The sequence below is a fragment of the Triplophysa rosa genome, linkage group LG13 (assembly GCF_024868665.1).
Source record: "Triplophysa rosa linkage group LG13, Trosa_1v2, whole genome shotgun sequence".
Lineage (NCBI taxonomy): Eukaryota > Metazoa > Chordata > Actinopteri > Cypriniformes > Nemacheilidae > Triplophysa > Triplophysa rosa.
In genome coordinates this window covers 16,982,667-17,007,749 of record NC_079902.1, presented here as the reverse complement: position 1 = coordinate 17,007,749, position 25,083 = coordinate 16,982,667, and positions in this window count along the sequence as shown.

Sequence of the window (25,083 nt, the reverse complement as noted above, 5' to 3'; positions counted from 1 at the left end):
ACCACTGGCCTCATCCATTATCACCCACAAAAAACATATTTAACAAATCACACGTCTACAACAAACTAAGCAATAGTCCAGTGATCTCTGAGAACAATCTCATTTCATTTCATCAGCAAAACAGGTTGTTAGCAACAATTAGGCTGATTTTAATTCAAGAAAAGGCCTGTGTCTTGCTTTGCTTTGCTAAGTTTTTTTCCCCAAGCTAGGCTGCATACATTGCGGCTGCTGGAAGTAATTATGTCTGTCAAATGCAATTTGTTTTCTGGATTATTATAACAGAGAAAATAATGTGCGCTATGATGCCCTAGATGAGCTGCTTTTCTTTCATAAAGCCCAGAAAATCCAAAGGGACTCAGGTATCAGAACGGCCTTGTGATGCTTTGGCTGTTTTACTCATTTCACGAGATTACCCTCTGGATCTACCGTTTCTGAGAGCATGATTTCCACGTGGTGTGTATTTGCTGGATTTATCTTCCTTCACTGATGGCTGGAAGTTTTTGACATCTTAGACAACTTTATTCCTATTTTGTGCAGATAAGGAGCTAGAGGACATATCCTCCTTGAAATGTTGCTCGATTTTTAACATTTACCAAACCAAACAAAACTGTTTTTCCATCAAGGAGTTGTGCCACTTTTGGACATGCGTATTTAAATTAAGTTATTGTGGTAATTTAAGCCTCCTCGCCTTCTTTTTTATTAAGCTTGTCAATGCATTTTCAGACAGCGGAGAAAGCTGATGGTTAATAGAATTTCATTTGAAAGAGATGTTTGTATATATTTTCAGCAGTGTTTTATCAAATCAAGATGATGGAGGAGAGCGTTAAAACATTGTTCAGACTAGTTTAATACAAGCATTTAATAGGACTAATTCAGGTGCCAGGGCTGTAGTGCTTGTATAAAGTAAACCAGATTATGGTGACCTAGAACTTGAAGCAGGCCTTTAAAGGTGCGATGTGAAATTTTTTGGAGAATCTATTGACAGAAATGCAATATAATATAATATACATACTATGTGTTCAGAGGTGTATAAAGAACTTACACAATAAAGAGTTATGTTTTTTTCACCTTTGAATGAGTTAGTTCTATCTACATAAACTGCGGGTCCCCTTGCATGGAATTCGCCCCCCTTGCATGGAATGTTGTTTCTATAGTAGCCCAAAACGGACAAACTGCTCTACAGAGCGCGTTTCGTAAATATGTTATCTCCTTCGGCAAAGACGTGAAAACATGACAACATCGTAGTGCTGTGTCAGCCACCGTATGCTTCGAAAGGGAAGGATGGAATGAGCCGTTGGTTGCATTTCGCAACCTCACCACTAGATGCTGCTAAATTCCATACACTGGACCTTTAATATTCAGAATTATTGGGGACATTTTTGTGTCATTACCTGGTTTGCTTTTCTTTAGTGATTCGGGTGCTAAACCACACACAAGGTGAGTGTGAATAAACAATGCAGTCCATTCTTTTTACCCCCAAAATCGACAGATCCAGTGAAGATTGGCTTTTACGATACGTAATAACACTCTGTGGAAGAAGAGGGAATATCTTTACACTGTGCATCAGTTATTGAGAGCTGGTGTTCCTCTTAACCGGTTGCTTCAAATCTTGATGAAGAGGACTTAAAGCATATAGACATACATTAAAGCACTTTCTTGTTCGCAGGCCTTGTAGCAGGATCAGGTAAGGGGTAGAGATTCATTTTGTTCATGCCGCCTCTGCAAATTCCAGCTAATTTCATACACATCAATACACATTAGCATACCACACTGGCATTGAGGTTCAGGAAAACACTGCACTCTAAAAGGGGGCCGTGAGAAATGGAAAGGTGTAATGGAGAAATCGAGATAGAGAGAGCGCAGGAGAGAGAGACGATAGAAACTCATGATGCTTTTACAGTGTCTTTCATTGAGCACGTAAATAGACTGAAAACACATGATTGTAAATAACACGCTGGTAAAGAGACAGCTAATTAAGAGAGACAATGAGCAGGGAGAACTTGACAGGAAGGGTGGTTTATAAAACAGCTCCATTATCTTCATACATATCAAAGTAACAGCTCATCTCCTCTGTTTACCTCGGTTAGAAATGCACATACACACGCATAGAGTGCATATTACATTTAAGAGCTCACATTGCTGTACGTATATATTGAATTCCTAAAACTGTAGGAACCTGTAATTTCCATGCTCCATGTGGAATTTCATGGTAATAATTTTGAAATGTTTCAGTGTTGTTGCAGAACCGAAGGATGGGAGCTTCTGTGTCTCGCTTAACTCATGGTCACTCGCCACCGGCTCAGTGGGAACTATGCAGTGTTTTTTTCAGTTTTGTCCTGAATTTTTTTTTATTTCTGTGGAATACAAAATAAGATAATTTGAAAAATATCTCTGTAGTTTTGTTACCATACAATGGAAGTCAATGCGGGGCCAATGTTGTTTGGTTACCAATGCTCTTCAAAATGTATTTTGTGTTTTGCAGAAGAATGTTATTAAGGTTCGGAATGATGAGAAGACTGCGACAACACATTTTTACTCGGTAAAACATTTAAGAAACAAGCAATTTAAAGTGGTAGTCAGTATTTGTAAATTTTTTTAATTTTATTTGATAAAATATCATTTTGATAAAATCTACATAGTATGGCTATGTTCACATTTGACATCTTCTTTGACAAGAAAACATTGACAATAGCGCTTTTTTAAAACACGGTTTACTCCATAGGTAATAGTGTGAAACAGACGCCAGCTAATTCTAAAACATCAATTAGGTACAAAGGTATCTTTTGACAGATGTTGAATTTTAAATGCATAGTGTTCTTGTTGATCAATTGTAGAGCATTGTGATGGGTGCAGTCATGGGTCATGGTTCATAGGGTCCTACCCCAGGGAGCATGCATATGGATTAAAAATGTACAGCTTGAATGCACTTTGATAAAGGCGCCTGTCAAATGCACATAATGTACATAATCTATTTTGAGTGTGGGTGGCTAATGTAGTTTAAAGTCCATCCGATTGGTATGGTTGCAGTCCAAGAACTGCAAATGATATATTTCATAAGAGCAAAGAGAGGGAAAGTTCATTGACACAGCAGTTGTAATTATGGGAAGCTAATGCTAAATAGAGTTACAGCCATCGACTAAGCACACTGCAGAGGGTCACACACGGTGTTGCTGAGCAGGTGTTGTGGTGACAAAACGACTGTTCTGCCATTATTCCACCTCGCCGTGATGGAGCTGTAGAACTTTCCGCTAACAATCATGCTCCCGAGCAGCCACAGAAGGCTGGCGAGTGATTTGCCTAAGTGATATTGTCACTATATTAGCAGTGGATGAAAAGGCAGACGGGAAATCGTTGAAGAGTGTGACGTGCAGGGCGATGGATGGCTAACGCAAGTTAGCGTGCTCCTTACTTTGCTGCTTTAAATTACAGCCACCCCTTAAAAACAAGCCAGCCAGAACACATATATCCATTAGCATAACAGCTCCGCGGAAGTCAACACCTGGCAAGGTTTAAATATGCAGACTGTATGATGAATTTCAAGCACGAAAGCTTTCTGCTTGCATGCTATTTCAGTATATCATTACCATAAATGATAGCATTGTAGGGAAAAAATCCATATCACAAACATTTAGGGTGATGGGAATAGGCAGGCATGAAGATAGCTCTGAAATGTTTTGACGGAAAGAGGTGCCTAAAACACAGCAACCTTCTTGGTGCACAGATTTTACAATACTCCTTGAGTGATTTTACCATATGCCGCGGATTATTGTAGAAATGGCTTTTTTTATCAAACCAATTTCAGCAGTGTGTATTGGAGTATTTTTCGGCATGTACAGCTGTGATTGCCACACGACTCAAGACCATTAATGCCCGTACAACAAAATCACACTTTATATCGCTGATTGCTTTTGGGCTTTTGATGAAGTACAAGCAACCCAACAAAAACACACACTTTTGTACACCGTTTTCATTCATTTCTTTTTTATATATACTGCTTTCTGAGTTTATGATTATGACCTTTCTATTGCGGGTCAGATGTAAAGGCCGTAGGGGCTCTCACATCTGACTGGAAGACTATTTGTTTAATTTGCTTTCTTTCTCATTGACAGAAGCAACGCTAGAAAGACCACAGACACCGATTAGGAAACAAAGCACACTCCACATGAATCTTGAGTTCAAGACTATGTCTATACTTTTTTTTAATAATTAATTCATGTTTAGACAATATTTTTTCAAATAGAATCAACCTCTTCCACTTTTAATATGTGTTTAATGGAATAGAACATTCGACGTCCTCGCGCAATCTAAACAGCTTTCGGGGTCCAAACAGAGAGCTCTCTTGGGAATCGGCATGTCAAATTGCGGCCTGCCGCAAATGGAGAAAATCTCATAGACGGACACTTTAAAACAGCCAAAGCTCTCTCTCCGAGCTGCATGTTTACAATGTGCAGCGCTCAGGGAGAGGGAACTCAGACAGACTTTTATTCCACAATGCACTGTTTCCCATGAGATAGCTGTCCACACATTCAAATGGGTGAGAAAGGGAGGAAAAGGGAACGAGAGATTTTGCGCACAATGTGTTATTAAATGTGTGGGAGAGAGCACCAGCGAGCCAGTGTAGGAGGTACAAAGCTTAAAAAATCGGTGCTCATTCAATTGCCTGAGATATGAGATATAAATAAGACCTATAAACGGACAGGAACCGCTGCTATATTTTGATGACAAGAAAGATGCAAAAGACGAACATTAGCAAACCGAGCGAGGAGTGCTAGCGCACGCATGAGGTGAAGCCGAGATTAGCAGGCCAGCATTTGCTAATGCAAAGCTTAATTATAAAGAAGCTCCATTTGTTCCGTGTTTCCGGCTTGGCGTTCCACTCATTAGCCAGGTAGATGAAGCTAAATTAATGGAACGATAAACAGGCACAAACATGCCAGCAAACATCCCCAGCCTGAACATATTTTAATGGAGTCCCAGGAAGAGCAAAGCAGACAGGAGAAGTGCCACTGGAAGCCCTCCAAACAGAGTTTAGTCACCATGGTGATTGTGCAAGCGCTCTGATCGGGTCTGAAGCACAGGGCTGTGTGTTTTTAAATGAGACCGTGGCAGTCAAAAGCTGAAATCCAGCTCATCACCATAGCACCCAGCTCAAAATGGCTTTACCTGACACATCTGTTCCAAATGATCCTGAAGCGGATGTCAGACATGTTCACAAGTCTCGGAGGTCCAAGTCCAAGTTGAGTCTCAAGTCTTTGAGGTCAAGTCTCAAGTCTTTAAAGTGGAGTCCAAGTCAAGTCTTAAGTATCTGAGGTGGAGTCCAAGTCACATCTCAAGTCTCTGTTCTATTTTTAGCAATAGTTCTCTCAGATAGTTATTGTAATTCACAGTGTATGAAGCTAAATGAGTTTTGAAACATTACAACTAATTAACTCTACAGAATGTCTTGGGTATTTTATACAGTTTGAACCAGTGCTGATGCTGGTGTGATAGCCTGTGTTTTCTTCATTTTACTAGGTCTTAGCCCCACATTTACCGGTGCAAAATCAAAATAAATTTTATGCGCAATAATGATGTAGTGAATTGCATGATATGCCCCTCCGTGCCAAGGGATGGCACCTGGTTAAATTTCTTTGGAGCCAGAGCTGCAACAACAAATTACTTTGTCAAAGTAGTTTAAACATGATTTTAGTTTTAGTCGACGAAATTTGAAAAACAATTTAGTTGACTAAATCTACATTACATTTAGTCTACTAAAATCGAAATGGTTTAAATCATTTACTTTGTGTAATTAAATGTTCCAAACAAAGATTTAACTGTTTTGACATAATTTACTTTACCTTAGAATGAAATTAAACTAGGTCATTACCTTTCATTTTCTGAAAAGTTCAGTAACTACTGGATATGCATTGTTGCAACACAGAGAATATTAGACCATGAACGCATGCACCAGTTCATTCAATCTCATTTAACTTAAATGATTCGTTCAATAAATGGGCGTATTCATTAAGAACATTCAACCAATGAATCACTCTGACAGGGCTCACACTCGAGCGCTATTGGCTCATGGCATGCCTCTTTGAAGAACAGAGCTGCACTCTTTGCTTGAGACTAAATGAGAAATATTTGTCAAAAAGACATATTACACAGACTGTCTTACATTTCTTCAACCATGCAAACATGTTACATAGCTGTGATATTTAGCATGTCATTCAATCTTTTAATGTACAATATGACTGACTTCATCACTTCGCTAATCAGTACAGGATAGCGCTGGTTTCTTTTGGCTTAACTGTTACTTTACGTTGCATTTCACGTTATGCAGCAGCTCGCATTAGCGGATAAGTTAACATTGGCATATAAAATGTTAGTGCTTGCCTTTGTAATGAGTTTCAGGGTGACTCGACTGCAGTCTCGCTTCAAATTTGCGGTGTTTTACCGGCGATTGTGAAGGAAAATACGCTTTGTAAACCGCGTGGAGACACAGAATACATATGTCTGTGGTTCATCTTTACCCAGAGCAGAGACTTCTCTCGACCGCTTATATGAGATAAGTAGCCTATCACATGCGTGCAAGCTGATTTCCGCCAGGTCGGACAAGAGTATTTTCATCTCGTTTTTATAAGTTGACGAAAATGTCAGTATATTTTTATTACAGTTTCGTTATCAACAGTGTTGGGCAGTAACACATTACAGTAGTTTGATTACTTTTTTGGTAACGGAGTAATTTAACGCGTTATAATTACTAAAATAGTAATTAGATTATAGTTCCAAGCCCAGGTAACTATACGTTACAGCTGCGTTACATCGTTGCCGTTGTATCGTTTTATCATTTACATAAATTGTAAAAAGCCTAATAGCTTTTTCAAAGTCTGGATACCTGTGTCGGTACACGATCCGGGATGCCTGCACGATCCGTTCTGCGCATGCGCATAATGACGTAGTAAACAACGTCACGGTTTCCCTACACTATTGGTATCAAGCATGCGATGAAACACTTGACGGCCAGACGGCACAACTGGCGGCATATTTTTGTAGGCTACATTGTGTTTTTCATTTAACAGTTCATGGCGGGTCTATTTTGATGTTTTAAAATGTAGCTTACGCTATGCATTACGATGTGTTTACGTGGTTGCCAATCCAAAATAATAAAGGAGTTGTTACATGAACATACACGATTTTGGTTACATGTGGAATAAAGTCTGAGTCTTGAGAGTCTGTCACTGCAAACCTTCAGTTTCCTCCATACTCCCCTTTGCGATTCATTGCTGCATGGCATGAGGCCTACTTAACTTGCTGTGTTTCGATCTGAGGTCAGTAGTATTGTCAAAGACGGTTTTTATTAAAAGCTGCTAATATTAGTTAACTTTAAATCAACTCATTTTGTATTAGTATGGGTCTATATATAGGCTAATATATCTATCTATATAATCTAAATGAGGAATAATCCCTTCAATGGTGTTTACAGAACACAATAAGGAACATAATATGCATTTCTGCCTAGACTATCTGCACTTACATGAAGAAAGAACTACAAACAAGTCTGGGGAAACGTTACAGAGTATTTCAACGCATAGTGTGCGCACAGAAGTAACATGAGACCAGAGGTGGACAGTAGTGAAAGTCGCGGTACAAAGGTGCTCAAGCGTGGAACAGATCGTGCAGTGTCGTCGCTAAACAGAATTATCTACTACGTCATTATGCGCATGCGCGGACGGATCGTGCAGGCATCCCGGATCGTGTACCGACAACCTGCCTGTCGCACCCGCGACGTCATCAAACTGAAACGCGCCTGCGCGGAAAATACTACCAAAGCCACTCCATTGAAAGCCTGCCACCTTAAGCTAAAAACTCGTAACAGCCAATGCTATTGCAGCACGTAACGCAGGCAAGGAGACTAGACACCGGATATGATTGGCTGAGGTGCCTCTCGTGATCGATGTTAGCCTTTATGCTCCAATTGTAAGTATTACAGACCCATACATCTCCCTATCACAAGACAATCTTTGGTACTACCAGCGAAAACAAACTTAGCATGGAGAGAGAAACGTATGCGTTCTGTAGCTGGAAATACAATCATTATTTTGAGTTTATTTCTGTCAAAGGCAAGAACATTGTTGTGCATTGTCGGTCATGTGGAGGCAAGCAAAACCCTCTCTCCGGGCACGGATCAACTCCTACTGTCGAGTGCCAGGCTGCTATTAGCAACATGTTATGTTCAGAGCTGGGTAGAGTAGCCATTTTTGAACAAAGCTCATGTTTTCTCGTTTTGTGTCACGTGTGTGTTGTGAAACGCTCTTACTTGTAAGCAAACAGTAAACAGTGAGCCACACGCCCATCAACACGTTTTCTTCCTTCTGTTCTTCAAATGTATATTTCTGCAAGCCCACGTCTCTGTGTCTGACAGGTAACGCGCATGTTGCTGTGTCTGACGAACAGGTCGCGCGGGTGCGCGCATATGGCGGGCATTTATCATTGCTGGCAAACAATATGACACATTTGCAGTTTTGATTGTATAGATATAGATTAATATCCACTTCATCCAACGCTCTTTGTGGTCTGCGTGTTCTTAAGTTTCGCGCTACGAGGAGTGAGTAATCCTGCTTCAGATGATTCAGATCGTGCTGCGAACTGAACAAATCATTTGAACTGATTCATTAGCCTATTCAAATGGTTTTGCCCATTGTTCAATTAATGCTTTCAAAAGAATCGACTCAAAAGAATCGATCACTCGGGAATGCCCGTAAAAAGAGACAACAACCTTGAAATAAACAACGCGTTTTAAAAAGCATATTTTAAAATGAAGGAACGTCACGCAATGTAAGTTATGTAACGAAGTAAAAGATTTTCTGTTAGAAATTTACTCAAGTAAGAGTAAAAGTACACACTTTTAATTTTACTTAAAAAGTACATATTCCAAAATGTTACTCAAGTAAATGTAACGAAGTAAATGTAGCGCGTTACTACCCACCTCTGGTTATGTTTTGTCAGACTAGTAGAAGAAGTCATCATAGAAATATGCAGAAGCACTAGTTAAGATATACAAGTTATAAGAAACTAAGGAGAGACTTTTTACATTATGGAGTATGCAGGTTTAGAAATACTAGTTAACATATGAAAAAATGTTTTAAGTTAAAATGTCACAGAGTTTCATTATTATTATTATTTATGATAGGCTTTAGTATGGAATAAGCAGAAAGAATGTATTAAAATAATTAAAGACGAGATAGAGTAGAGTGTGCACTTCCCAATAAAGTTTAGTCTTGAGAAGGCTAAAGAGGTTATTTTGTGTTTTTGAAGGGTGGGGGGTAGTAATGTAATGAGTAGTGTAACTAATTACTTTTGAAATAAAGTAACCAGACCAGTAACTTGATTACTTTTAAAAGGAGTAATCAGTAATTTAATTACATTTCCAGAGTAACTTGCCCAACAATGGTTATCAAGCATTAATTATATTTCGTTATCGTCTCGTTTTCGTCAGTGAAAACATGTCATTAACGAATTTGTCATATAGTTTTCGACAACGAAATGAACACTACTGTAAACTATTTAAAGTTAATCATTCATTATCATATCTGCTCCACTTAAATGGTCAACCAAGCATTTTGGCTGAAAAAAATAAAGCCATCACAGGTGTGAAGGTTGATGTGCACCTAGGTCTTTGGTTTCATACTGACAGCAATTTATGCCACTAATAAACACAGTGGAAAAACATCATTTTAAAATCCTAGATAGACAAATCATATTTATCATCGACCAAATATGCCAGTTTTGTTTTACGTTGATTTACTCCAGATCTATGTTATACAGGACACCGGGGAACATTGTGTTAGGTGCTGTGAGGCGATGCCCACTTTCTATGTAGGTCTGGGCTCGAGGGAGAGGGGGACCACCTGTAAATATTTTATTCTGGGACTTGTGAATTTCAACGATAACCTGTGATGTATGACTGAATATTAAAAGCACAAATAGCAAACACAAAGTAGAAACATATATTTTTTTATTAAAAATAAGAAAGATTTGTTTACTTTGTTTTAAAAGTGGGGTTTTGCCAGTTTTGGCTCATTTGGCATGAACAACAAAAGTGGCTCACTGACAAAACAAAAATTAATTTATCTGGAAATCGCGCTATTCACAGCTGTGTTCCCTGTTCCCTGTTGTCACCCTATAGCACTGCTGGGGGGACATGTGAGTCATGCATCATAAAGATTTTACTGATCATTTGGCCACAAATTACTCCTATTCACATTTTTGTTAGTTTCCCATAATATAAATAATTAGTTAAAGTTAAAATGTTTACGACTTATGTCAATCTTGCTGTATTTGGTATATCTGTAGAACATGCATGAACCAGAATTTATATTCATATTGAGGATTAAATTCTGTTTGGAGTTTTTAGTTTCTAGTTTTGATAGGATGTGCAACTTTATTGCAAAAACGCTTCACAGCACATCTACAAATCAGCACTCGTTTCTGGATAACTTGATTTGACAGTCTGTCAAAGATCAAGAGAACATTGAAGTATTTATGGTACTTAGTGCTGGATAACATACAACACAGTGTTGCTGCTTAAAAATCCTCTGAGTTTGCTCTACTTCCTGATGAAACTCAGAGAGTTTTGAACATGTGTAGAAGGAGATTCATGTAATCTTAATAGTCTGGCATGTTGGTAAAAACATCCACTGAGTGGTAGGGATGGTCTGCTTTGCTCTTTTCAGAGGACGTGCAGAAGTAACCGTAAATTTCCATATACTGTTAAAGGACTCATCAGATGAGCACTTTCAACAAGTTGGTATGATTTATTAGGGTCTTCATGAAATGTCTGGAACATATTTTGCTTAAAAACACAGCCTTTTTGCCTTGTCAAAAACAGTTATGCTCACAGCAACCCGTTTTGGTGCATGTCTCTTTAAATGATAATGAGTTACAGCGCACCCCACCCCCCCTCCGTCCGGCGTGGCAACACAACACACGTGTAGTACTGCCATGGCAATGGTTTAGCTAAATTATGTTTCCTGAACTCCTCTGCGGTTAGTTTCATCTTAAACGTCTCAAATCATTTGTCCGGAGACTAAAAAATCCATCACAGCAAACAACGCATCCTAATGCGCTCACGTTGTGCATTTATGCTTGCCTAAAATCCACCGAATGCGCACCTGCAGATCTCAGCAGAATTACGTGGATATTAGTGCTTGTCGTTGACAAGTTATAACGTTACACACACAACGTGAGAGCATAACTAGTATGCTGTGAGATATTTTTCAGCCTAAGGACGAATGATTTGAGACGTTTAAAATGAAACTAACTGCAGTGTTCGCCCCTGTTCATTAGCGAAACAAACAGTTTGCTGCAGCTGAACATATTAAAGCACATAATGTATTAAAGCGGCCGTGCAACGGTGTTTCATGCATTCTGACTTCTTTACAATGTTAAACGTGCTGTCTTCTCATGCTTAATATGGTCAATTTGTCAAAAAACAAGTTGGGCGTATTACGTATTATTTCTGTGCTCGATACACTCCCCCAGCGATCATACAGGTTTCGGAAAGTTTTTTTGAAACATATAAAACTGTTTCGTAACTATTTTTATTAGTCCCTTATAGGGCTGAAACGATTCCTCGAGTAACTCGAGTAATTCGAATACAAAAAATCATTGAGGCAAATTTTGTTGCCACGAAGCTTCGTTTAATCCATTTAACTACAGTACATACGGAGCACTGCGTTTCCCCACGGACCATTATTACTGACACACAGCCCGCTAAACTCTGTTCATGTTACAGGGCTCTCAAGTATCATGCATTCACCGTGAGACACACGCATTTTAGTCTGTTCACACGCTCACACGTATTTCTCAAGCTGATAAATAAGTGGTAGCTTATTGAAATGGTGAACTGCTATTTTACTTAGTTTTAGTCTATTTTGCGAGTGAAACTTGTTTTCCGGCTGAATTGAGTCCATCAAACTAGATGCGGACTTGTGGACGCCAAATTCTGTTATTTACACATGTCATCTGGCTGTTCTGCGTGAATGAACTGCACAGTTTAACGTGCTACACGCGTGATGCTCATAAATTTGTCTGCGTCTGCGCTGAATGAGGACATGAAGTGCACCTCCAGAGTTGCTCTGAGGGTTTATTTCACGAACATGTTATTGTTTGATTGAAGAAACAGACATACTAAAAAATTAGCGTCTTCTGACAACCTGCCAAAATAAAAGTCATAGGCTATATATTACTAGTTAATAATAAAAAAAGAAACTAAAACTAATTTATATAAACTAAATGCATCATGCATAAGCTGAAGTTAGTTGTTTACCTTTGAAATTATTCTTTCTATTTTTATTCATGTTTCTTATTTATATATTTGTATTATATTGCATTTTGAATTTAATATGGCAATGGAATGTACTAAATAAGTTTAGTTTTCACAGATATTAATGTATGCAATTTCAGCAATAAAAACTTTAATTATTCTAAAAAGGAAACAAATGAGTTGTTTTACTCATTTTAAGAGACCTGTCTTATTTTCTCTTGTATATTTAGTATTGCTTTTTAATAAAGAAAAAGTACTTATTATCCGAATACCCGATTAATCGATGGAAAAATCAGTAGAATACTCGATTAGTAAAAGAATCGATAGCTGCAGCCCTAGTCCCTTATTGGACAATTCTCCCGGAAAAGCACGCGGCACACCCACGCGGCAGCAAGGAGAGCAGGAGAAGGAGCATGTGCAGACATCACTTTCACTTGTGTGCAGGAGAGAGAGAGAGAGCGAGAGAGAGAGAGCAGACGTTCGCGAAGTTCAGGTGTTTGTTTGTTCACTGCATTTTGGTGATGAATGTTATATAAATGGTGGATATAACGCTGGATTTGGAGATCATTTGAAACTGATATATGGAGCCGTCCCAGCGCTAAAAGATGCCAGACATGAACCGCATGCGGTGAGTGAAACTGATGTCTGTGTTTTGTTGGCAATGGGTGCACACGTGCTGTAGTTCAGCCTACCCCTCCCCCCCCGCACGCGCCGCATGCTTTCGGAAATAATCGTACAGCTGTAGCTATCTTTTATAAATGTGATCAAACTAACTACTCTTCGAAGATATGCAGTATGCAGTACTACTCTATAGGTAGTCAAGATTAATATGAGATTGGCAGAAACCACGTGTGTTAGGGCCGCTTTAACATACATACAACTAAACTCCAAGTGCCCATTTGCCAAATAACATATAAATATAGAGTAAGTTTAACAATGGCATTGAATGTTCTATTTAGCCCGTGACTGACTTAGCTCCCTTCGCTATCATATGCTACCGTTATCCTCCTATACAGTATATACGGTACATGTACGTCAATTCAGATTGTTGATAAATATTACTTACATCGGCAGTTTTGTCTCCTTCAGTTGGTCTCGATCCCTCTTGAGGAACAACTTTGAAGCTAATCCTGCTTGTACTGTCCCAGGTTGATAAAGCACTCCGGCTTGAAGTGATTCGCGCAAACAAGCAGGTTTTTACTTATGGTTTCTGAGGGATTTCCACTAAAAATAAAATAAATCCACTCCTGTCTCTTCCGAGGTTAGGACTCTGTGCAGCGACTAGGGCTGTGTATTGGCAAGTGCCTCCCGATACGATACATATCACGATAGATGGGCCACGATACAATATATTGGTATGTGTTTCGATACGATACACATTTGCGATATATTGCAATACTTTAAATAGAAAACATAAAAAGTAGAGCTAGAAATACACCACCGGGGGTTTCTGTAAGGATAAGTGTAAAAACATCCCTTACCTCTGCAGAGTGGCCATGATGTGTGATGCATGGACCTTTAGATCAGAGGTTTGGGTTCTCAAACTGTGGATTGCGCCCCTCAAGTGGGTAGCACAGGGGAATAAGGTGGGTCACGCAAGACACTTGGCTGTTGTGGTGCATTACAGTTAAAACAATGAACATGGGCAGTGTAAAACCTCTGGTTCATCTGTGCTGTAAATGTGCTGGTGTCACATCCGTGAAAGCACAATAAATGTCATTGTTACTTTTCTTAATAAACTGCAGCACTGCAGTAGCCAAGTGACTTGTGTCATGACTTGCGAACCTTACAAACAGCACCATGACTTACAAACCATGACTTATTTTGAAAACCAAAGCACACCCACACATCAGCTCTGAGAGCTCCAAGCGTTCCTATATTTTTCGCCATGCTCGCTTCCACTTACTCTTGGCCGTATGTATATGACATGATTAAAAATTATCGATAGTAGAGGTATCATTATTGATACACTATTGAAAAAAAAAATATTGCGATAGTTACATGTATCGATATTTTTGCACAGCCCTAGCAGCGACTACATTGCATGTTGCGTGTTGTCCATGAACTTTAGCCATGTTTAGAGGTCGACCGATATTGATAATGATTAATTACCGATAGTTTTTTAATGGTTTATTTCAAATAAAAAAACACACAAAGTAAATTAGCAATGAAGTGTATTACATCAATTAACATGTTGCTTGAACCACTAAACTGTATTGTACTTTTAAATAAAACACATAAATATTAACTACATTAATAAATATTAAACTCCAGTGTATGATTTAAACAAAATTATTATTATTATTATTATAAGTAGGTAATTTCTAAAATTTTAATAATTTAAAACATTCTTGGCACCAAACTAGCAGAATGACGGATCCATTGTAATATTTTACAATATATACTTTCGTGTTCACATGCATGTTTGTTTACATTAAAACAAATGTCATTAACATTAGCCATTCGTGCTGTCTCTGTCATCTGTTTTCTATTTCGGAGGCGGATCTCGCGCGCACACACACACAATACTCACAAATGCCTATCCATGGTTACAATAATAAAATTTAAACATTTCACATGGTCTGAGGCTATAGGTTCTGGCAGTCAGAGAACCTGGAGCACTGGCCCAACTAGCCCAGTCCATAATCCAGCTCTGGGTTTAATGTACTCGCATCTTAAATTTATCTAGATTTTATTACTTTAATTTTTGGTTTTCGGTTTTGGTTATTACTTCAATTCTTGTTGAAACCTGTCACCATTTACAAACCTCATATATTTTTTTCCCATACTTTCACAAACCACTGTACGTTATAAAAAATTCTTTAATTTCTAGTTTTTTTTATCAGTAAGGCTCTCAAAAATCATAGATCGCACAGTTGTTTAATTGCCTGAAGAATGAAAAACAGTACTACTCCATGATCTCAGAGTAAGCAGAGTTTTGCATTTATGTCTTGTAAACTAATACTGTAGGTTAACATTTTTGCTCTTTTGATTCTGAATCACGCTCAAAGAAAATGTGCTGTACCGCAATTTCAGTCCCCTCTGAGATGCGTAATATGTTTTGTATACTCTTGGCAAGTAAACAAAGGCAACATGGTAATCTTGAATATTCCAGTTTGCCGTAGCCTGTGCTTTGCTTAACGGTCAGTCTCCATAACTGTTTCCATATATCAAAAGTGCCCATTGGACAAGTTTACTTTTACAGTTTATGCTAATTTAATTTTTCATTCTGAGAAACAAACTAAAGGCCTATGTATAACTATGTATAAAAACACTTGATAGCTTGGATGAGCTTGAATAACCTAGCTAAAGGAAACAGCCCCACCAAAATACATTGGTTATGAATAATGGCAATTGGTATACATTTTGGAATAAATGTCATTTTTCATACAGTATAGTAGATATAAAGTGTAGCTGATCTTTTTCATAGTGGTATCTGCTGTGTGCCAAGCTACAGACATCTTTAAGATGAGTCTTTAAGTTTACTTTTGGAACCGAGATCTGATTGATCCAAAATAGATGGTCAAGTGCATATCTGACAGGGTCATTGAAGACAGATGGCAAGAGACACTTCCGTTTTTTATTTATTTTCATTTCTGCAACCGGCTGACTGTTGCTTAGGGCAATAATCCTTCGATACTCAAACATTGAGCGAGTTTGATGTTGTGTGTGTAGGCGTAAGAGTTTAGCTGTGTGTTTGTTTGCATACAGAAGCAGTCGGACGTTTTGTGCTGTTTGTCTCTCACTTCCGATGTCCCTGCAATTCATCAGCCTCTCACATCTGCTCACTGTCACCTAGTCATTCATCACAAACACACGCACGCACGCGCACTCACACGCGCACGCACACACACGCACACACAAATGCTGCCTCACAATATCAAAACACTCTTTTACAGCGCTCTTCTGTTATCCACCTGCACAATTACATACATATTGTGCTTTTTTATGAATTAAAGGACCTTTGATTACTCAAGCTTTACACAATGCCTGATTTAAAATAGGATACAATAACCATAAAATACACATATTCAAAAGGTCTAAAGGCCTGTTTAAACAATACAATTTTAAACTGAAATTGGAAAACTTTTGTATGCGTTTTAACTTTTAACTCAACAGCATTTTGATAGCATGAAAATGCAAACTTTTGAAAACTGCTTAATGTATTTGAAAATAATCATTATTTTCTCTGTGTAAACTACAAAAACATGAATCTGAGAAAACAGTTTTGTTTTGCATGCATTTGCATGCATATTACATGCGTAATATAGCATAATGCAGCATTTTTTTTTTTTGCACATTGGTCTGAGCAGGGATGGTTTTGTCAACACTGTCTTCTGTACTTGATATGTTTTAATAATGCATTTTTCTTTTCTTAGTACATTACTGTCACGGTAAACCAATGAGCCTTAGAATTGATCAGTTCATCGGACGGTTTCATTGGATGCACACGCCTGGTCCGAAGTTAACTTCCTGTTTGTGATTGGTTATAATATAACAATTTATTTTATATTTTATTTATATATTTATATATTAATCTAATTTAATACTTTGTTGTATATTAATTTTATTTAATTAAATTAAAACTACTCAACAGTTATTGATTCTTTGTGGAGGTCTACTGGCAGTTAAGTTTGGGACACAGAACGTTTGTTTATGTTGTTGCCACTGAAACTCTAGAGACGAAGTGAAGACCAAGGACTATTAAAAAGAATCAACTATTTTATCTAATTCATATATAGCATTTACAAAAACCCTTTACCTATTAAAAAGTCAATATTGTTATTAGTAAGTTTTAAAAATCATTCTAAATTGATTTTTAGTACACCACAACTGTAATGATAACAAAACGGAGCAACTATAAAATTGGGACGACCTTCAGAGCAATTTTTAATGAACAATAAAATATTTAAATGATGAAATGATTAACAATAAAATATTGACAGCCAATAACAATCCATTCGAATTTAAAGGCACATTTAAGATGTAAAACTGCAGTACCCAAGTTTATGGTAAACATAACGTTTATCCTAAATATAGTTATTGTTATCGTTATGGTTATCGTTCTTGGTTTGAGTAAACCTTTCCAATGGTCTCCTCCACCAGCATTATTAATTCCCAATGTCTACTAGCATGTTTAAATGAGATGGATGTTCTAGGCCCAATCCCAATTCTATTTTCTACCCCTTTGCCTACCCCTCGCCCCTTCCCCTTGCCCCTTGAAACAAAGTGGAAAGGGGAAGGGTTAAAAATGTTCTGCTAAGAAATGGGACACCACTACTACACTGGTATGCATCATCATACGTCGTTGCTAGCTTCTAACGTTACGTCAGAGGACATGTGCCGATGCACCAGGTATATGACATAAAAAGATATTTTCTAATATCGTGCAATCAGTGCTGTCCACTAGCAAACTTTAGCAATTTTTTTTGCAAACGTTAAAAGAACATCACCGTAAATACAAACACATGATTGAATGTAACATACAAAAAAAGAAAAATTGTCATAAAAATCCTTATTAATGGCAAAAATGACTTGCATTTGGGTCTGCTTACTCGAGTGAGCAGCCATGTTAGAAATTTCTCATAGCCCTTCGTTTGAAGTGAGTTCCCGAAAAATCTTAGTTTGAAGGGCTATCTGTCCCTTCCCCTTACCCCTACCCCTCCAACCAAAAGAGAATTGAGACACCCCTACCCCTTCACATGAACGCGCCAAACGGAGGGGTAGGGGAAAGTGTAGGGGTAAGGGGTAGAATTGGGATTGGGCCTTAGTCTCCACCCCCACTCCTCCGCTTCCTTAATTGGATTAGCTAATAAAGATAGATGAGTGCCAGTTCTCATGTGTCCCATGCTGGGTGGTACCACAAAAAAACAGACTAAAAAACAAGTGGGGTTATATAAAGGTTACGCGCATCTCACTCTGTGGATATGAACGAAAGAATCACAGTGCATTCAGCATAATCCCCTGCCTATAATATAAGAGATGAGTCATTGAATGTTGCCCTGTACACTAAGCAATTTGATGTTTATCTTGCCTGCCCAGCGGATGCAATTGACATGGGATATCTGTGCTCAGAATGCACAATGATGGAATAGTTTGTTAGTTGAATTATTATAGATAGTCACCTTGGACCGCAGGATTATTATTATTATATTTTATTATTATAATTATTATGTATTATTATAATTATTATTATTATACTTGTAGATTTGGAGATTTTTGGGGGCACGCTACTGACCGCATATTTCGCGATGTTTCACATTCACAGAAAATCAATACAATTCTGGCATCTAGGATTAGAACAAACAGTCTTACCCTTTAACTTTGAAGTGTAGGCATCAAGACAATACTGCATGAGCACAGCCTCGTCTGATAAGTTATTTATAAATGCTTGGAGAGCCTGCCATAATTATTATCAAGACGCCGATCACTTTGAATTAAACTAAAACCACTGATCACAAACCAGTTTTGTCTTTCCTCTCTAAAAGATTAACGATTGGAATTGCACCAGACAAAGTTGATCTTTGAACAAAGCATGCTTGTACTTTTAGAGAGACAGAGCATGCGTTCATTTAAGGTTCGTGTTTTTTCTTTTATTTTTATCAAAGCTAAGCTCTACTGCATAACCTTATTAAGAGCGTTAAATGATCTATTTAGTTATAATGAGGTGTGAATAGAGTTATAATGTAAGGAGGTGACTCCCATTGGGACTGCCTTATAGTTCAGTGATTGACAGGTGAGGTGAGTTACAGCTTGACTGTCTTAATTAGTGTGCAGGTGCAGGAAGGCACAGATGCGTTTGTCTCCACTTGCTGAAACAGACAGCCTAGCTAACATTTCAGATCTCATTTGTCATCTTTTAAGGTATCAGGGGTTATAAGAAAAAACAATATTAGCATACTTAGATGTGTAAAGTAACAAATATAACATGTTAGATTTTAATTGGTGTGAGATTGTGTTGCTGCACAAAAAAGTATCTTCTAAGTGCTTTTAAGAATGTAGTGATAACAAAAGAGGCAGTTTTTTCTTTATAGGGACAGTTCACCAAAATTTTAAAATTTAGGAGCAGTCCAAAATTTAAGAGCACAGAAAATTGAAGTTTAAAAAAAAAGAAACAATAATTTGGCACCATATAACATGCACAAAGTATGGGAAAGCATAATAAACTAAGCGTATTGCTTATTATTGATTGTACCAAGGGGGGGGGGGCTGTTGAATGCTTCGTTGTGATTCACTGTAAAAAACCCAACTCAAAATAAGTTCAAACAACATTTTGTTGTGTTGGTTGAGCAAAAGTCCATGAAAAAGTTCACAGAACTTCTTTTAATAAGTTCATTCATTGTAACCAAACGTTTTCCTCATTAACTTAAAATTTGAATTCCAAAAAGTTGAGTGAACAAAAAAAAGCAAGGGGAAATTAGTACTAAGATGTTGTGTTGTTGCAGGCTTAAAATGTTGTACAGTGTTTGCTGGCGAACATTCTAAGGGTGTGCATTGTTTTTTCAGGAAGGCACACCTATAAAGTAATTCCAGATCTATCAGCCACATTGCAGTTTCATTCCAGAACTAAAGCACGTGCGCATCCATTGCCAACAAAACACAGACATCAGTTTCACTCACCGCATGCGGTTCATGTCCGACATCTTTTAGCGTTGGGACAACTCCATATATCAGTTTCAAACGATCTCCAAATCCATCATTATATCCACCGTTTATATAACATTCATCACCCAAATGCAGTGAACAAACAAACACCTGAACTTCGCAAACGCATGCTCTCTCTCTCTTTCCTGCACACAAGTGAAAGTGATGTCTGCGCATGCTCCTTCTCCTGCTCTCCTTGCCGCGTGGGCATGTCACGTACTATTCTGGGAGAATTGTCCAATAAGGGACTAAGAAAAATTGTTACGAAACAATTTTATACGTTCTAAAAAAACTTTCCGTAACCTGTACGATCGCTGGGGGAGTGTATCGAGTACAGAAATACTACGTAATACGGCCAACTCATTTTTTGACAAATTGACCATGTTAAGCATGAGAAGACAGCACGTTTAACATTGTAAAGAAGTCAGAATGCATGAAACACCGTTGCACCACCCCTTTAATGTGCGTCAATTGTGCTCAAATAGTAATGGCAGACCCCAAGGGAGCGCAAACTCGCCAGAAAGAGGGAGAAACGTCGGTGCCAATATTCCTGTGGTTAGTGCGCCGACATATAGTGCAAGTGTACTTGCAGCCCGGTCCAAGTTCGATTCCCGTCTTAAGTGTCTTTTGCCGGTCCCACTTCCCTGTCTCTAACCAAAGCTTTCCTGTCTTTTCTCCACTGTCCTATCAAATAAAGGCTTAAAGCCCCTAAAATATAAAACAAAGAAAGAGGGAAAAAGTGACGCAGACAACGTTTTGCACGTGTTTTTACACGCAACATGTGAATGGCCCTAACATTTCCATGATAAACCAGTTATCAAACATTTAGGTACTTTCATCTCGCTGGCTCTTTCACAGTTAAAGCGGACCTTAACCTCGGCTTCTGTCCGTAGCAAATCCCGCCTTCTTTCATTTGTTTGGCCACCTCAATTAGATTGATTTTGACAAGCTCATATGTATAAAACTTTTTGACACAGCAAGGTAAACAAGTAATGTTGTACAATATACATTATACAATGATAATAAGAGCGTAAATGATTATATGTATTAAAATGATTAAATAGATGACAACTAATAAGACCTTTCTACTACCTCACCATACACTTTATTATAAACACCTAGCCATTTTCAAATATTTTCTTCATTTTGTTGAAAATAAATGCCTGTATGATCTGATATGTGATGTGAATGTAGTTCGGCAAAATGTGGATTTGATCTTGCACTCATATGCAGAGTCAGTACTACTTGTCGCGCATCTTGCTCACGATGCCACAGAAGGTGCTGGAAGAGTAGCTGTGTTTTTACACTCTAAATGTTTTTGCCCAGAAGAAGGACCAACACACATTTGCCCATTGCGCAAAAGACACAAAATGTAAACGGCCCCTAAGTGATTTGTACACGGCATTGTAATAAAACATTCGGGGCTCTACTGAAAACATTAGGGGCTTCAGCCCCCTTAGCCCACCCCTAGCGCCACCACTGGTGAGAATGCGGCATATCCTGCGTTTTCCACGAGTTTTAGATGTTAATAAGTTTGTTCAAAGCAACGCCACACAGAATCATTTATCCTGCGTCCAACAAGACTGTCAGTTATGCCAGACACACCATTCAAACGACACCTGATGAAACACTCACACACAGTCGCACAGTCAGCAACAGACTAACGTAAAGTAAAAAGTAAACCACTAAATGGAGCGTAAGCGTATTTTCCTTTCTCATAACTGGAAACGCCGCTCAGTTGACTAGCATGAAAAGCAACCGATCGCAGTGCATAATGTCACGTAAAATACATGGAGGCATATTTGGGAATCATCGTTTTTCTATTTGATTGTATTTAAATGGGTTATGCAGAGGTGGGTAGTAACGCGCTACATTTACTTCGTTACATTTACTTGAGTAACATTTTGGAAAATATGTACTTTTTAAGTAAAATTAAAAGTGTACTTTTACTCTTACTTGAGTAAATTTCTAATAGAAAATCTGTACTTTACATAACTTAAATTGCGTGACGTTCCTTCGTTCTTTCATTTTAAAATATGCTTTTTAAAACGCGTTGTTTATTTCAAGGTTGTCGTCTCTTTTTACGGGCATTCCCGAGTGATCGATTCTTTTGAGTCGATTCTTTTGAAAGCATTAATTGAACAATGGGCAAAACCATTTGAATAGGCTAATGAATCAGTTCAAATGATTTGTTCAGTTCGCAGCACGATCTGAATCATCTGAAGCAGGATTACTCACTCCTCGTAGCGCGAAACTTAAGAACACGCAGAACACAAAGAGCGTTGGTTGAAGTGGATATTAATCTATATCTATACAATCAAAACTGCAAATGTGTCATATTGTTTGCCAGCAATGATAAATGTCCGCACCCGCGCGACCTGTTCGTCAGACACAACATGCGCGTTACCTGTCAGACACAGAGACGTGGGCTTGCAGAAATATACATTTGAAGAACAGAAGGAATAAAACTTGTTGATGGGCGTGTGGTTCACTGTTTACTGTTTGTTTACAAGTAAGAGCGTTTCACAACACACACGTGACACAACACGAGAAAACATGAGCTTTGTTCAAAAATGTGTATTTCATTTAAGAGAGCACTGCAGATGTTCTAGATCATCTTAGGAAATGCTCTGAGTTTAGTTCATGCTTTAGTTTGACATGGTCTATTATTCTAAATAAGTTGTGTAAACTACATTGACATCAGGACTAGATGAAATTTACAGAATTTCACCTAAATATTTTTTCAAGGTCGCACAGACTAATGGTCGCAGTGTAGAGCCCTGTAATCCAAGAAACGATTTACGGTGCGGTGCATTCAAGGTATGTCATCATCAATCTGTGTATTCCTAGACATTGCTCTCGCAGTTCTCTACCAACTGAGCTACTACTGAAACTCCTATATGTTCCTTGAGCTACTAAAGAGCAACCTTTGAGCAATGCATTTCAGTCTCACATTCATCCCCGTCATATTTTTTTTCTCGGTATGTGATTTCTCCTGCTTGTGTAGTTATGCTCCATGTGGGACGGCCGATTGCCGCTCTCTTTGTTCAAGCTCACAATTGAACAGCAGTAATCTGACTACCAGCATCTGCTAAAGCCTCCACTTACTGTCCCCACTCACCTGCTGCTGATGATGTGTGCGTATGATTCCCTTTGTGCCCGCCTGTTTGTGTGTGTTGTCAAATGCATTTACATTTGAAAGAGGTCTGATGTTATTGTCCACGCAGAGTCCCAAGAAAATTGGTCATCATCAGCGTGCCTTGTTGCTCTCGCTGTGGAGAGCACAAGGATGGAATACGCATGTGTACACACACACAGGCATTGAGATGGACAATTTTGTTTCTGGGTGGGTGGTACTAAATCAATATGATATCAGTAACACTTGATAAAAGAGCAGAAGCCTTATTTAACAGCTCACCTCAAACACATCTATGTGTGTCTTATCCTGTCTTTAAAACTGAAAAGGCCTTTATTGACAAGCGCTTGCTGACTTAATTGTGATGAAAACTGGAGTGTTCCTGAAGCTCAGTTAGTAGAGAAACGGATTGACATTGCAAAGATTGAGGGTTTCACTCCCAGGGAACACATATAATGATAAAATCCATAACTTGAAGGCACTGTAAGTTGTTTAGGATAAAAGCGTCTGCCAAATATATACATGTAAACGTAATGTAAACATATTAAATTGGAAGTTAAATGCAGCTGTTGAAATGCCAGTAACAATTCTTACTGTACCGTAGTTGAAACATTACCCACAAACTCTCTTTTTATGTAACAAGACATGTCTTCAATCTGTGTGCTTAAGAGACCTTTCCTGAGACTGTGGGAGCTGTTTCAATCAGGGTCCTGGGGTGGAGACTGATTGAAACACTCATTTTATGCCTCATTTACTTTTGCTTCCCTTTCTGATCATGGCTGGCTGCCCCACCCCTTATATCTTCAGAAAAATGAAAAAAAATTTAGGCCGAGAAATATTCTGTACAAGTAAGATATGTGTAGGATAATACTATTTTTAATGTTGCATTTTTAATAGTTTTAGCCAGAAATAGAGCATGCTTACGTCATGTGAAGGCACTGGAGGGTTGACTCCTCGTCCTGCTCATCTGAACATAAGCAGAAGTGCTTAAAGACACGCTCTCCTCCGACACCCCACTCAGAGCACTCCTTCAAACAGAGAGGTGCTTACTAAACATTACTCCAGATGATGACATACTCTTTGCAAGAAACACATACGTCCGTGAATACAGATGCATCTTGATGTGCAAGGCTTTCAGGGGTCGTTGGGCTTTGAAATGTGTCCGAGGGTGATTAATAAACCTGTGCACTTTTGTAAAGTACATTTCTGGCATGTTTTAAGTGCAAATAATGTTCAAGTTAATAAGTAAAAGAGATATGCTTGTTTATTCACTTTTTTCTGTTATAGTAAAGTGTAGATCACAAAGTGTAAACGCTGTACTAATAGGATGCTGGAAAAAAATATGCACTGCTCCAATGTGAAACGGGTCTCATTCTTTGTGACTGAATTGTGAAAATAAATACCTTATTTATTAGCTATTTTATATTAAAATCGCAATTAATTGCAACATGCTTAAGTTCATAAGAGTTTTGTCCAGTTTACAATTTGAATTGTGGCAGATGCTGTGAATCTAAGAGATAATTTCAAGATACAGTACATTCTTTGTTGTCCCTGCTGTACTACTTCATACCGAACCTTGAATGTTGTTGCAGCCCTAGCATGTGATGTGTGTGTGTGTGTGTGTGTGGGTGGGTAGGGTAAACCCTATGGTATGGGGACAAAATGTCCCCACAAAGATGGCAATATCCAAAATCCTTCTCCCTGTGGGGACATTTTTTGGTCCCCATGAGGAAACAACCTTATAAATCATACAGAATAAACTTTTTTGAAAATCTAAAAGAGCAGACATTTTTGTGTGATTGTTAGGTTTAGGGGTAGGGAATATGATATACAGTTTGTACAGTATAAAACCCATTGCGTCTATGGAATGTCCCCATAAAACATGCAAACCCAACATGTGTGTGTGCGTGCGTGCGTGTTAATAGATTTCTGGGATTGGGATTGTTGTTTACACTGTTACCAATCTGGTAAACACAGATAAGAAAAATGAAACGGC